Source organism: Alosa sapidissima, chromosome 13 (assembly GCF_018492685.1).
Source record: "Alosa sapidissima isolate fAloSap1 chromosome 13, fAloSap1.pri, whole genome shotgun sequence".
Classification (NCBI taxonomy): domain Eukaryota; kingdom Metazoa; phylum Chordata; class Actinopteri; order Clupeiformes; family Clupeidae; genus Alosa; species Alosa sapidissima.
In genome coordinates, this window is record NC_055969.1 from 10,319,152 (window position 1) to 10,334,973 (window position 15,822).

The window sequence follows — 15,822 nt, forward strand, 5'->3', positions numbered from 1 at the left end:
ATCAGCAAAGTTGTAAGGTGAAAACTTTATTTCATGGTGTGTTATAAACAACATGATGGCATGATATTAATCTTTCATGTGCATGAGGCCCATATAGCATCACGATGAATATGAAGATCATGTTAAAAGTTAGCTGGCAAAAACATAAATATGAAGGTTACATACCTGATGTCATTGAGCTGTCAAAGAGGCTACGAAACCATCTCCAGTAGCCTACGTTATTGCTAATTAAACTCAGCTGACTGGTTTTAGCGCATAGTTGCTGTTAAAATGCCTGCTAGCGCTGGGAATCTAAACACTTCAACACCGACATGTAGTCTAACATGTTAAAAACTATTGCGTGTTATGGGTTAAGACATGAAATTTCTTGAAGCATTTGGGAACACACTGAATTAACTGGAAAGTAGAGTCCCTGTTAGATTATCTTGCTTGCAAATGCCGTTGTCCATGACCTGGCAGTTCTATGGCAAGCGGTTTTAACATACCTTATGGCAAACCGCCTACACTGGGTAAACTTGAAAGCAGAGCTTACCATTGTGTGTGCATGCGTGGCAAGCTGTTTTAACATTTAAATGTATTATTCGTAGGAGCAATGAGATATTGATAGTAAATATAACAGTTCAATTTCATGTTCAAATTTGTCTTATCAATAAAAAAAAGCAATTCATGCTTTAGACTATTTTAATTTAAAACATTTTAAAAACAAAGTACCGGTTCAGGCACCGTTTCGGCACCGGCACCGTTTCGATTATCGATTTAGCACCGGTATCGGATAAAACCCAAACGATACCCAACCCTAGTGAACACAAAAGTTCAATTAGACGGAGAGATCCAGTCGCTTGCCATTTTAATGATTGTTCACATCCTATTTCCTCCCTTAGATTCCAAGGTATAGAGCAAGTATTTTTACATAGAGGGGGTGATGTTGACAGAAAGCTCTGCCAACGAGAGCTTTTTTGGATCCATACTTTGGAGACATTACAACCTTTGGGCCTAAATGAGGATTTTGATATGAGTGTATTCCTATAAACAATGAAATGTTTTTTATGCTTTGTTTTTATGACGGCTGAAACCTGATGTGCACATTGCATTGATTTGTTTCTTGTTTCTTGTTTTTAGATAAGCTTCATCATCTATCTATGGACTGCATTTCCCATGATGCTTTTTTGGATGTCATGACTCTGTAAAAGACTACAATTCCTAGAATCCACTGAAACTGACACAGGTGTCATGAATCAATGATTATGTAACCTCATGCACTGTTTCACTTAATGTGTTTTTACTCTGCCTGAAGAAGGTCATCTGACCGAAAGCTTGCACATAGAGTAAAAAAACTTGTTTGCAAAGACTTGAGTGTGCGGATTTTTCTTTACTTTTTATTGAGTTACTTGTTAATCCAGCACCTCAACAGATGAGCAGTGATTTTTTTTACCTTTTTAGTAACTTACTCTAAAAAAGCTGAAAAAAAGCTTTTGTTTTTGTTTTTGCTTGATACGTTTGCAGCAAACCTGTTTGTTTTTAACTCAATTGTGTAAAAGGTGGAAAACATTATTCCATTTCAGTGTCGGAAAGTACCTACTGTTTGCCTCGCAGTAATGCTTTTCCAAAGCCTTTTATCAAACTAATTATTTGTACCGCAATTTGAGATGGTATGCAACTAGGTATTCATATATCATTAAAATTGCATAACCTATGTTTGATGGCATGCATTCATATGCAACTCACATTCATCAACACAGCAGTGCACCCAATATGTATACTTTAAACCAGTTTTCACTTCCGGCTCGAATCTTCTCTAGATCTTATTTTCCCCCAGCCCTTCTATGAATCATTCTTTCCATCCCCTCCGCCACCTACTTGAGTAGCCACCCCTGCTGGGGTCTGCACGGCAGTGCCGGCCGCTGCTGGATACTAATATGAGCAATCACAGTTGTAGGCTATGCCTGCCATTAAATCTCCACCACAAAAGCTGTGCAAATCAAGTGTGACAAAGCTGTTTTGGTTTCAGAACATATCTCATGATTAATGAGTGTTTCAACGCTAAAGGGTTTCAGATTACAGACTGTGACTCTCGATAAGTTAAAGCACCAAGGAATAAGAAAAATAAACAGCACCTTATACAAGTCTATCTATACAAGTCCAAACAGACTCAACCCTTAATTCTGTACTATTAACAAACCCAAACATTTGGTGGACCGCATATCATATATTTACCTTTTTAAACTACACCCTAAGACATTTCAGAAATGGGAAGGCAAAGAAGATGTCTGCTTTTGCTCTTTAAATGAACTTCAAAAGTACACAAGTCCTTTCTCAGATCCTACACAATCCCAGCACTGGCTGACTTTAATAATGGTCAAAACCCCTTTTGATTTGAGGAAATGTATTGTTCTACACTCCTGCAACTACCACAATTCCATTAGGCTGGGGTATAAGTCCCATCGATTCCTCCTGGGGTCCAACAGTAGGCTAAAAAGTAGACTTTACAACGGAATAATAACAATGTTAAGAAACACAATTTTGACAAAATTGGTCTTTCCAGATATCCACTGAAGGTAGTATGTAAACCAGCTAGAGTCAGGCCAGTTCTCTTAAAACCACATACCATATATGTGGCGATGAATTAAATAGGCCTACAATGCAAGTCAATGGAAGAGTATTGTGTGGCTGCCTTCGCATACATAATTCCACATAGCTCCTTTAAGATACACATGGTAAAACTGCTAACTTCAGATATTGTTTCATTGATTCACATACTTATTTTTAGTAGTGAGGCTACAGTGTCAACAGTCATAATGGCAATCGGTACAGTAGGCTACATCGGACTAGAGCAAAACAACACGCACACAGCGTATAGATACAGAAGATATAGGCTACAATAGGCCTACATTTCAAGTGTGCTTGTTTCCCTCCATTGGCCATGGAAATGGGAGTTGCCTGAGGGAGCAGGAATCACTAGACTCTCACAGCAGCCCACACAGCACGGTTCCCAGACTCCCTCCGCAGAATACAGTAATTATCTTTTATAGACTTGGACTCCAACAAGTTTTACATACAGTCGATCTAACAGTGCCCTGTGGCTACAGTCGGCAATACAGTATCACGTTCCCCTCTTCCCGTGCGGTGTCTGTATAGTGTGGCTAGATGTGAGCGTGAGGGGGCGGTCTGCTTCCGGGCGAGCATGGCGCTGCCATGGGTGATGTCCTTCGCTCGTGAGGCCCGTGCCCGAGCGGTTATTCTCAGGTTCATGCTTGTCTCCTCTCCATCTGCTTCCCTGCCCAAGGAGCACCATAATTAATCCCTGAGCTTCCGGGTTTTTACAGAACTATTTATCTTCAATTACTGGTTCAATATGTGTAGTAAAATCGTCCATATCTTAAGTACTGAATAAAACGGAGCAACAAAGCAACATTGTTATTCTATTGAATAACAGAACGCATACTGCATGCTCATAATACAAGAAGATGCATTAATAGATAAGTGTGGCCAATTGAAATGTCTCTACAAAGTTATTTGGTTTTCAAGGCTCTTGTTAAATGTTGATAATGACCATTTTGAATCACCTATGAAGAAGATAAATCAGACAAGATAGTGTTACTCTTATTTGTCACTCTTTGGCACTATTGTCACTAGTCTTAAACTGAAGCAGCATGTCCCCATAACAGCTGTAATCAGGGCCGTAGTCACCATAGACATTGAGGGGGACGTGTCCCCCCCAATATTCAAATATGACCAAAATGTCCCCCCCAATAGACGGACATAGAAAAAGAAAGAAAGAATAAAGCGCTATACTACAGGAAACCAACACGCATCAGAAATGTAATCAAACGTAACTAACGCACAAATTAGTGACCTATGGTTCCAGAGGAGCCTACGGTGATACAACGGTGATTTTCCGTTTTTCGTTAGTGGCGTGCGCTATCAAAAGCTTCCATTTACTGCACCCTACTGCGGTGAGGTGGGGCTGTCAACAATATCGCAAAAGCTACCGGTACAATTTTCACAAAACTTAGGCTATTTGAAAGGTGTAGCACAGGCTAAGGAAATCCCATACATTTTTGGAGCCGATCAACCTGAAAGGGAACATTTTCTATAGCCTATTCTCGTTATGATGGCGAAAGTGAAACGTTTAATTTTAAATGATGAATTTGTGCAAGCCTGTGTCATTTCTTTCACGTCTTTCGACATAAATAATAATGCATTCATATGCTAGTAGTAATGCCAGAAATTACCGTTTATAGGCCTCTTAGAAATGATTGTTGCATCTTGCATATTATTTAGATGCGCACTCAATCGCGCATTCATGCAGGCAAAACGTGATCAAATATGGCGACAGCATACACGTTGGAAAAAACGTTTACAATGTGATGATAGCCTACAGTTAATGTGAATTGCGGACAATAACCAAAAAAATGTTTCACCTCCATTCACCAATTAAAGGCTGTAGTAGGCCTAGTGTTTCTACATGTTGGCACAAAGCGTAATTTCTGTCAGAAGCCAGTCTATAATGCATACAGGGGTAACATGAAGTGAGTCAGACAGAAGAGGGGGCTGTCTTAGTAGCCTATTCCTGAATCCTGTCCCTTTCAAACTATGTTAAAATTGTGTGATTAGCTGCCAGCAAAATAAAATCTAAATTAAAAGACAAAATCTTATTAGGCCAAACCTATGAGTCTAAGCCTTAGTTTAATCTTCAGGTGTAAGTAATAAGTCAAAGAACCACATTCTGTGTAATATAGAGGTTATCATAAGAGACTCTAGTTTGTAATTTATTTTAAAGTATACATTTTGAACACAAATGGAGTCACTGGTCCAGGGATGGATTACTGAATGGGCTTACTGGGCCTAAGAGCTCAGGGGGCTCTGAAGCCCAAGCCTCTGTGTGAAGTTGCTTCTTCTCCACCCTTATCTTTTCACAAAACTCACCAGAAGTCATCTGGTGGGTCATTTTTTTTTTAAATAAAAAAATCTTCCATGGGACAATGCCTCAGGACCCCTCTATCTGAATGGGGGGGGGGGGGCATAATCTGTGCCCAGGGGTTCATAATCCATCCATGCCATGCCATGTCCGTCAAAAGTTTGGAATACCCTAATTGACTGACTTAACTAACGACTTGTTTGTGATTTTTAATAATATTTTTGCATGGTAGGAAATGTATTGAAACTCTGTTTGGAGGTCCCTCAGACCCCACCACAGATTTGGTCCCCCCCAATGTTGAGATCATGACTACAGCCTTGGCTGTAATTCAATACTCTCTTTGGAACCATGTCCATCTTAATGTCTATTCATATTCATATAGTTATAACGTTGCTGTTATCAAGACTAAAATGAAACTGCAAAGGCCAAGTCTTCTGTTTGTTGTCTTCACTGCTCCACATTAGGCAACTTAAAACACAGAATATGCCTTAACATGTACAAATCCGACATGCACATTAACATTAGATGCATTTGTTTATCAAGCATTTTGTCCCTGAATGCCCACAAACAAAGTGTTAATAAATATATCGGTTCTTGACCCCACATGGCCCCTTTTTTTGCCCTAAGCTATACGTGACCTAAATATCAGTCTGCTAATTTACACAAATCTGGAATGCAAGTATGGATAATTTTGTTGAACTATATCACATATATCAACATCCTTTGCTATGAGATCTTGAGGCAACCAGAGAGTCATTTATCTATGTCATATTATCCTGTAATTTGCAGAATTTCCATTGTCCTTCTATGGTCTTATGGCATAGCCTATCATGTATAAAATGGAGGTGTCACTCTCAGCCGTGTAAGTCTCTGCTCCTGGGAAGGCCTGAGGTCTGAATAAGTGGTTGTGATAATGACAGTTTTTTCTTCTTCTCTTCATGGTCCCCGTGTTAATCCAGTCCCACAGGCGTGTCACCAGTCATTCCATTAGAATTAGCCCTCCTGTCACTGCACAGGGACATTCATATGCATTGACAGAAGTCACTCACCTGTCATGTTTTCAGCCCCCCTATTGTCATGTCAAGAATTTAAGGGGTGAATGGAAAATGGCCTCACATCTCTCCTTTAGGGAAATAATAGTTTCCGACTGGCCTTATAGTAATTGGACCTGTATAATGCCACCGAGAGAGATGTAAATAAAATGAGACAGTGTAGGAAATCCTACTCCTTACCATTTTAGACATGCATTATTATGTACTGTATTTTCCAGGATGTCGGGGTCCTAATATTTGTGAGCATGGGGCTGTGTGCGCTTATGGGGCTGTTGGAGAAGCTTACTCAGGACTGCCCTGTCAAAGGCAATCAGATCCCTTCAGGCCCTCTTGACAGTAAGATCCAATTCAGTGGTTCGGGCAGGGGAGCTGTAGTTCAGGGCTACCACCAGCTATAAAGCTACATCTTCATAATCAAATAAGTGATTTTTGTCCTTATTCGGTGCTTTGCCGAGTTAGGGTAATACATTTGACTGGGGTTTTTTTTTAGGCTGCCTTCGAAGGCCTCCAGGTCTGGGGGTTTTATGATGCTTGCGTCATTAGAGGGCATTTGGGGACCTGACAGGGCAGAGGAGAACAAAAGTGGCCACGCTTCACTGCCTTCCCCCCGCTATCTACCACTCCTGGACTCACCTCTATTCATTATTTATAATCCATAATGAATGTCATGCACTCTGAGGGTTGCGCCAATAGATACAAAATGGCAAAAACACATTTCAGCCAGACCAAACACGTCTAACAATAGGTATGTCCTGTAAATGTTTAAAGCAGAGGAAACTATTCAAAGGGAATTAAAGTGGTCCAAGCGTAGGGCATGTTTTAGACACCTGGTGCTCTCTGGGGGTTGGTAGAATGAAAACAGAAATTCAAGCAAGGATCACAATATGTAGCTGCATATCTCAAGATGCCTTTACTCCTCATGGCATTTGTCTATTCAGGGGATAATAAATTCCTCCTGCAATATTCACCATTTTTGTTATTTTTCTCAGAAACCTATATCTGTTCGCAGATTACATCTGCCAAATTATAGATCTTTTTGATTGTTTGAAGCAGTACTACACCAATATTAAATAATACATCCACATAAATGGCATATGTGTACAGAGGTACATTGTCATGTAACATGCTCTGTGAAAATGATGAGTCACAGCAGGTTAGGGAAGATGGTTGTTTGACAGATACTCACTCATCACCAGTGTTCCACAGTTTAAATTAATCTTCAAAATGAGTTTAGAATCCAAATGGATATAATCTGATATAACAATCAACAGTATGGCAATTAACTAATTGTGACAAAAAATAGTGAATAATTTATAGGGGGAAGCAGTGGTTTCTTTCAGTCTGTTTTATCAGGCAACTACCGTTATAAAGTTTGTGATTTTATGCCTGCTAACTGAGTTTGTTTATAAATTAGATTTACCATCTCAATTTGTTTCATTCATTATGATTTTGACCATTCATGACATGGTGTACAAGTTTATCCAAGCCTTATCAATTTAATTTGGATTCATGCAAACCCATCAAATACAGGTTGGCATATATTGCTTATTACACATTAGTGGGAAGTAGGGTTAGGGTAATATTGGCATAAAGCCGCTTCTTTGCTTCTATCTGAGCATAGATTGTATTTACCAGGTCATTAACTCAGAAAAATATACATAGCAGAGGAGAGCTCTGAGAGCCATTAACTTGGCTGGGTAGGCCTCGTGGTCACTTAAATATTGTGCCTGCGTGTGGATATTTTACATGAAATTCTGGGTGAGACTAGTGTATAAAACTACAAATGTGATTCATGTTTCCGTAGCAAACATGCCCTGTCACCAGGGAAGTCTGTGTGATTCCCAGAAGGCATGCTCCACCTCCATGTGTCACTCCTCAGACAGAACAAGGAAGTCCTACGAATGACTTAAACCGCTTTTCTTCCCATTTCTAGCAATGACTCCCACCAGGCACCTGAAATTCCTTGCGGTAATTTTGAGACAGATGAATATCATGCTATCACGATAACTGAGCCTTTCAAGTTCTACTTGGTGATTATTTAATGTCCTCCAGGACTACTTGGCTGCTTATACATGAATTGGACATTCTGCTGTCTGCAATTCCAATGAATAATTGTCCATTATTAATTTTTAGTGATTTAATATTCATATGAAACAACGCTCATTCAGTTGATTTCTTGTCCCTACTGAATTCATTTATTCAAACACATGTTCACAGTCCTCCTACTCACACTGGTAAAGACCTTTCTATTGTACTACAGGAAATCTTATACTACATTACATGTATCTGATCATAACATTACTATATTCTCTGTTCGTCTCCTGAAAAGTCCAACTGTTCCTTCTCCTACAATTTTGCTTCGGTGTAATCTCAGAAACCAGAGTAGCATCTGCTTTATCTGCTTTGAGTTCATTATTTTCAGAGGTTAATTATGCTATATTGCTCTACACTGGAATCTTGTCTGAACACAGCATGGCAAAGTTTATGCTGTAAAGTTCCAAAGTTTAAATGAAATTCTTATGCTTTATTTTCTGACCAGGCTGGAGCCTCTTCCAACCACATTGTGCTTTTGATGAGACAACATGGTGTTTAGAGACACAACACAACTCACAGGAGGCTATATACCATTAGCATATTACAGGGAACAAAACTAGTGCAGTCAGCACGGCCTGTCCCATTGCTGTGTTCCTCATTAATGCAACACAGCCCTTTCACACTAGTGCTAGTGGGGAGGACAAGGTCAACAGCTAAACAGAGAGTGAGATGACAGCCCATGAGGGGCATGGACACTGTGTGAAACATTTCTAAAATATACTGTATGTTTACATAACCTGTGCTTAAATTCACATGTATGCACTGTCTTTATATCCATGTATATAGTCAATATACATATGCATATAGTCAATATATGCATATATAGTCAATAGATCAGATAAGAATTGAAAAGAATAAGTAAAACGTAGCCTTGAAGCCAGCCCAAATTTACCCCAGTTTGCCCCAGTTTAACAGGCGTGATATTTCAAAATCCCCATGTTATTTTCCCATAGGAAAAAATAGCAAGATACCGAATCTCCTTATAGGGGCAAAGATGGTAGCTTTTTTTGTACGCAAACTTCAGAGGTCTATGGCGTCTTATCAGATTAACATTTTGATAAGAATTCGAGTCGGGCTATGCCAGGCCTATTGAGAGTACTACTATGCATTTCAGACCTGAGTGCCCTTCAGTGTAGATGAATGAGAGTTGATGGAGGTTTAAGATGAGTGCCGTCTTCTCTTCCCCCCTCTTAACCACTCTGTTCAGCATCAAAATGCCCTTTCAACTGAAGACTGGCATAACAGAAGAGAAGGCGTATTCCTCTCCTGAATGCAAGTACATTTTTAGAGGCAGAATAAATTGATTGCATCAAAATATTTATCATCCTTGAAAATGTCCATGACTTGCATTTGGTTCTATTATGTTGATTCTTTGTTTATTTCATTCTCTCCATTTTGAATGCCAACTTGTTCAGAATTCCCCATCACCTGTCACCTCAGAACAGAGGGCACAGAGCAAAGTCTGGCATGTCACCACAAAACATTGAAATGACAATTATGCCTGAGAGGGAGCAACAAGAGAAATGAACTCTAGGTGACAAAGAAAGAGTAAGCATAGCCCAACGAAAAGTAAATAGAGTAAGGGAAATGGCACTACATTTGTTCATGAACCTTTTGCTTGTGTTAAACATTATTATTCACCTGTAAGCCACCGTGTGGCTGTGTGGCTTACCTTTGTTGTCAGGCTTTTATATTGATACAGGCTGTCATAGAGCATCATATCTATTTGCCTAGCTTGATTACTTAATGTTTAGCTAGAATTTGTACTGGCAAGAGTGTCTGTTTTAGATAGGCCATTAAGGAGTCTTTGCAGTAAAATGATATTGTACTGAATATGACTGTGTCTAACCATGGAAAAGCACATTTTGAAATAAGATCTGACATGTTCTCCCAAACCCAAAATTGGACTTGTGCTGAGACAAGAGAGGGCTATTTCTCAGCTGTGAAATAGCCTTCCTCTATTGTCTCAGCCCAAGTCCAATAGATCTCAAAATACTCTGTATTTCCTCTCAATCCATTCACTTCCTATATATCTCCTAAAGGGGGTCAGGAGAAACAGGGCCAATCTTAATAAGAGCTTATTTCTTGTGAGACAAAGAGAAGACATTTTTGAGACAAGACATGTTCCTTTGGGTATCAAATCACCCAAATGCACTTGATGAAAACAAATGACCACGGTGATTAGAGAAATTATTTGTCAATCTAAGATTGTTTCCTTCCAATCAAGTGTGTGTGTGTGTGTGTGTGTGTGTGTGTGTTTGTGTGTGTGTGTGTGTGTGTGTGCGCGCGTGTCAAGAGGTAAGTTAGGGAGGTTAAGAAGATGTAGACGTTCTGATGTGGCATGGATGTTTCTTAAAAACTAGAAACAATTCACAAGTACTCGGCTGAAACTTAATTTGTTTCCCCTATCAGGGCCCTCCTTTTCCTCTCCTCTCTGTCTCTCTCTTCTGAATTCTCAAACAGGTTTCACCAAGCCATTAAATCACCTTGCATCTCAATGTGTTGTTCAGCCACCTTAATCAATCACCACCTTAGTCAGTAATTGTGGATTAATTGCGAAGCAACTGCCCTGGGAAGGTGTTATGTTATAGTTTGTCAGTAAGCGCATTTGTCGGCCTAGTTTTGAATGACTTAATTACCAGAGCATCCTTGCAAATGAATCTAGTGTTGTGTCCGTGGGTGGACATTGATTGTCATTAAGGTGGTTCCAATTAACTGGAAATGTTCTAATTGCCTCTGAGATGCCTATTGAACTCAAATTGATGGCATGACACTATCACAGTGAGGGCGTGGGGTGAGGCTCACACAGCTGTTCCCAGCAGTTGACACTCAACATTCCCACATGCAGACAAAATATGCTTTGCATCAAATGAAAAGGCAAATGGATTTAGCCTTTAATCAACTCAATACTAAACTCCACTGAATATTCCTGAGCTCAGCATGTAATATTTCAATTATTCAGTGTTTTGATTGCAAACCCTTTATGCCACATGAACCAGAATGCTGAACTTTGTCCAAGCATGTATCATTTCAAATAACTATTACAAAAATAACAAGGTTTCACTTTCATGTTAAACCCCCTGAGATTGTATGACTGTTCAAGTCTGTCTGAAATTGAAACACTTGTGAATGATATTAGTTTGCTTTGGATTGCGTTTCATACACTGGTTACATTTAAACCATGCAAACAAAAACAGACATGTATGTCTTCTTTTTCCTTGTTCTGTGTAACACTGCTATACTCCCTGTCAGGAGATAGTCTCTACAACATAGTGAAATTGATGTAGAAAAAGTCCCTATAGTCCCTAAGTCCCCATAGTTTTGTGAAATTGTCCTTAACGTTAATGTGAAATTCCCAATTAGGCTTCTCTCAGGAGTCCTGGTCAAGCATGTGGAACTTGAAACCCTTTCTGCTCATTTTCTCCCATTCCCAGGCTTGGCTGCTCTAGTTATTCTTGCAGACATGCTATTGCGGATGATATACAGTGGATGCTTTTCTTCTGCTTGCAAATGTCATCCGCTCGCCCATTGATCTCTCTGACAGCCCTCTAAATGACTGGGATTCCATCCCATTCTCAAGGAAAAGCTGATCATGTTCCTTGCTTTGTCATCCAAAGCTCCTCCTCTCTCCATCCCCCTCTACTTCAAACGGAGTGCTTGGGGAAGGAGAAAACAGCTCCCACAATGGCTGAGGTTCCACTGAGATGATAATAACCTTGGAGCCATCCCCAGTTGGAATGCTCAGAGGCATTTTTTCGCACCAGCAGCATTATATTAATCAATGTTTGAGAGAGAGAAAAAAAAAATGTGGGCGCACTCTTGGCTTGGTTGGCGACTAGGCCAAGCTCAGCTTTGGCAGCTCTCGTGTTGGGCTCAACTTCCTCAGTCTGTACTCAGCCTGCCCGCGGGGTAGTTTGCTTCTGTCTGATGCCTCTCTGATTTGCTGAGCCTTAGTAGCCAGCGTCAGCTTTCAGAAGGCGGCAATTTGATAATGCACTCGAACGGTCACGAAGGAGGCATGGCTATATTTCAGCACGGCTGACATTAAGGGTCACTGCCATCTCTGTTGAGCATGTCTACAAGTACATGAATACATGCACTAGCAAGCAATCGAGTACAAAGAGGGTCACATCCATAGACACACATACATGACGTGTGTGTGACACACACACATACACATGTAAATGTCAATGTGTGCACATACACATTCTATGGGTGGACAGAAACATATGCTATCCCTCACACACTTTTCCATGACCTTGCCCAGTCTATTCATGACTCTGAATGTCATGATTTCATTCTTTGAAAAGCTTGACATCTTGAAATATAGCACAGCACTTTAGCTGGGGATGTATGTTTATTGAAGACGTCTGTTAGTTAAATATAATGGATTTTTTTTTTTTGGCCTATTAGAATTTCAGGGAAATTGATGATGAGTCTCATGTTTGTAGTTCATAATAAATAAAAAATAAACAGAGCTTCAACAGTGAAAGGCATTTTAAGTCTAGATTATTTCTAATACAGCCTCAAATAAGCGACCAAATATAATGGACATGGGTCAGATGCACTGACTTGATGATGTAAGTACTTGAATAGTTCCCTGTCTATCTGTGTCCATGGCTATCCCCTGATTGGCTATACCTATCTAATGTTATAACGGTCTTTATATGTTTCTATATTTCTAGTTTCCCTGCAGTGATGTTGCATTTGACTGACTTAATTTCCCCTCAGTATTTGTCTGGCTGAAATCCCTTAAACAGTATCATTGATGTGGTAGATATACATAATTAGATCATCTTGGCTCCATTGAGAGATTCAAATCAGTCCTCTGTGGAAATGCTCATGTGTCTCTGAGTTCTGCATGTGAATGCACAATGTCTTGGGTGGGTTTATTTGTTCTGGCTTGTTTGTCTATGTACAGTACTATGCCTGTTTGTCTGAATATAATTTAGACTGGAGGTCCTGTGTCTGTGGATAATGATAGGGTCGTTGTCCTTTTTTAATACTGACACCCTGCTCATAGTTTACGATTGAGTGCTTTCTAGGGAATCTTTATGGTAGAGCTCCGACATCAGTATAAATCATCACCAACAGTATCACATCCTGAGTAGCCAGAGGCATTTCGTAAGATCATATTACTGCCTAGGCAGACATATATTTTTTCCTTAAGACAGATAAGTGAGTTTGATCTTTTAAATGATTTACATAAAATCTCCTTTAGGTCACTAGATCTATGTGTGAGGGATGATTAAGTGAAAAGATTTGTGGTTGAATAACAACAGAAGCATCATGCAAGTCTTGCAAATCAATTTGACAATAAAGCATACAGTAGCCTATATTGTATTTGATATGGTACAATAATGTGTTTCATAAGTTTTATGGCAGTGTGACTGATAAAAAGGTTTATTTCTCCAGAAACTGACCATAAACATTTCTGTAAAGACACTAAAAACTCACTAAATAGATATTGACAATGTCCCAGTTGGAGCGTTTTTGGGTAACCTCATTAATGCACCACAGTAATGCCAAGGGCAGGGCTTTAACATGCACAGAAAAAGAGTAGCAGTTTGATTTCAAAACACTTTTACAAAACACTTTTACCTCATTAGACATGTTGAAGGTGTTTGTGGTGTACTGCGAACACGCCAAAGTGTGCAGCATTGTGTGAGGCTCCACTAGCCCGTGGCACACCAGGGAGATGAGGCGACTCAAAGCATTGTGGACATCTGATTAATGTTCCCACAAACTAGGTCAAACAATGTAGCCAGGAGAGTTCATTGTAGTCGCCAAGCTGTTGAGGCAGACCAGAGAGGATAATGAGGGTAACCCTTTATTTAGAGCTGTCTGAGGCACAACACACAGGGACCACCGAGGTGACCTCAATAGTGGCATTAAGATCATCCTCTTTTTTAATTAACAGCAGATCAAGCTTAAGAAATGTAGTTCATGGATTGCGATTATTGTTGACTTCATTTGAATGTCTTTGGAAGAGTTTTACAGATGACTGGTAGATCTGTGAATAAAACGTATGTCCAAAGTATGTTGGGTGCTCTTGGAAAAAAAGGGGAAAAATACTCATTCCATGATCGGATAAAGAGCAGTCCAAGCACCAGATAAAATGTCTAGCCATTGGATAGTCTGGGTTCGCCACCCTGATGGCAATACTTATTTTAAGCAAGGCAGTTTTGTGCAGCCAACATAGAAAATCTGATGGCTAGACATTTTAGCAAGTGCCACAATAAAAATGACTCCCTGCTACGCATACAGGGGATTGAACATGTAAAACCAGAGGTGTAAAAGTCAGGCTTCAGAAAGTAAAAGTCCTACCGTATATTGGTTCTATATAATTCACTAATTATCTCATCTACCTGGCCGAGGAGCTGTCTCAATTAGAATCAGCTGGTTTAGTGAATGGTTGGAGCAAATAGTGGCAAGACTTTTACTGAAGCCGGACTTTTACACCTCTGTGTAAAACCTTTGGCCAGGAGTGGCCATATGACCTAATGTCACTGTATAGGTGAGACCTATCTTCAGTAGGTTAGAATGTAAAGCCCTGAAGAAGACCAGGTTGCTGGTCGAAACATGTTGGCTTTTTAATCAATGTGGCCATTATAATAAAGGGTTTCTAAACTAATCCTCCCTCGTCCTTATCCTCCTTGGAGTGCCTGGATTGCTCTTTATCGGATCATGGAATGAATCTTTGTAAGTGTATTTATGTGTATGTTTCTCTCTCTCTCTCTCTGTGTGTGTGTGTGTGTGTGTGTGTGAGAGAGAGAGAGAGAGAGAGAGAGAGGGAGAGAAATTTGTCATGTCTGTCTATATTTGCACTAGAATGTTTTTCCTTTGAAATTGTGGGCCTTGTAGTCGAGGTTGAGCACACCGGTAAACCAAACAGAATTACGGTACCTTACCTTCTTTCTTACATTCTGACAGCTGTTTGCAGTAGCATCCCCTGTGCATTAAATGTCACTTTCATTATAAAGTGAGCACCACAGCACTGAAAAAGCTTGCGTCTTGTTCCTTTCATCAAATCCCAAAATAACCTGCGCCATTTAGATTTCATGATATGAATCGTGACGAATCAACGTGGCACTGATTCTACAGCACCAGACCGAGCACAGATTTCACCTTGACCCCTTCAAAGGGCTCTACTCCCCCTACCCCCCACACACACCTCTCTTTTCCAAAAACCACCACTCATTCAGCACTGACGTGGTGTGACGGACTGAGGTGGACATGTTGTGACAGTGATCCATTACCGGCTGGTGTGGCGGACTGGATCGCTGTCTCACTACAGGGTGCACTGACACATTCGTCCGTTGGGTGAACTCTGCCAGAGTAGTGCCAGCGGAGGGGGGACCTCCCTTAGACTCTCTCTGTCTCTCTCTCTCTCTCTCTGTCCAGCTCTGCCCAGCCCTCTGGATGTGACCCTGGGGGGGGGATGGAAGGGAGCCGTCAGCAGACCACTGACACTCGGCTGCCTGCTCACCAGAGCTCTAAGACTGGGTGTTGTGTAAAGGAGAAAAGTGTTGAAAAAAAAACAGAAGATGCCATCCAAAAACAAGGGCAGATGCCAAGTCCTGTCCTGTTGCAAAGCATCTCTCCCATTCTGATAGAAACACCTCTCTCTCTCTCTCTCTCTCTCTCTCTCTTTCCCTCCCTCTCTCTCTTTCCCTCTCTCTCACTCCCCCTCTTTCTCCCTCTCTCTCTGAATGTCTGTCTGTCTTTCTCTCTCACACTCTCTCTCTCTCACACACA